Genomic DNA, 276 nt, shown 5'->3' with positions numbered 1-276 from the left:
TTTTTTTTTTTAATGTTTGTCAGGTTTATTTTTGAGGAAGACACACCTAGACCAAGAAGCAGACGAGCGGCAGAGAGAGCACGCGGCAAAGCGGGAGGCTCGAGGCTCTGAGCTGTTCGCGATGCAGCCCTCGAACTCACGAATGTTGAGATCATGACCCGAGCCGAAGTTTGGACGCTTAACCGACTGGGCGGCCACCCAGGCGCCCCAATCCTCCTCGATAAGTCGGCGAACTTCTGGCCCTCGGCTGCACCCCGCCACCCCCCCCCCCCCCGC

This window comes from Crocuta crocuta, unplaced genomic scaffold (genome assembly GCF_008692635.1).
Source record: "Crocuta crocuta isolate KB4526 unplaced genomic scaffold, BGI_CrCroc_1.0 scaffold142, whole genome shotgun sequence".
NCBI classification, from domain to species: Eukaryota; Metazoa; Chordata; class Mammalia; order Carnivora; family Hyaenidae; genus Crocuta; species Crocuta crocuta.
This window is presented reverse-complemented; position numbering follows the sequence as displayed.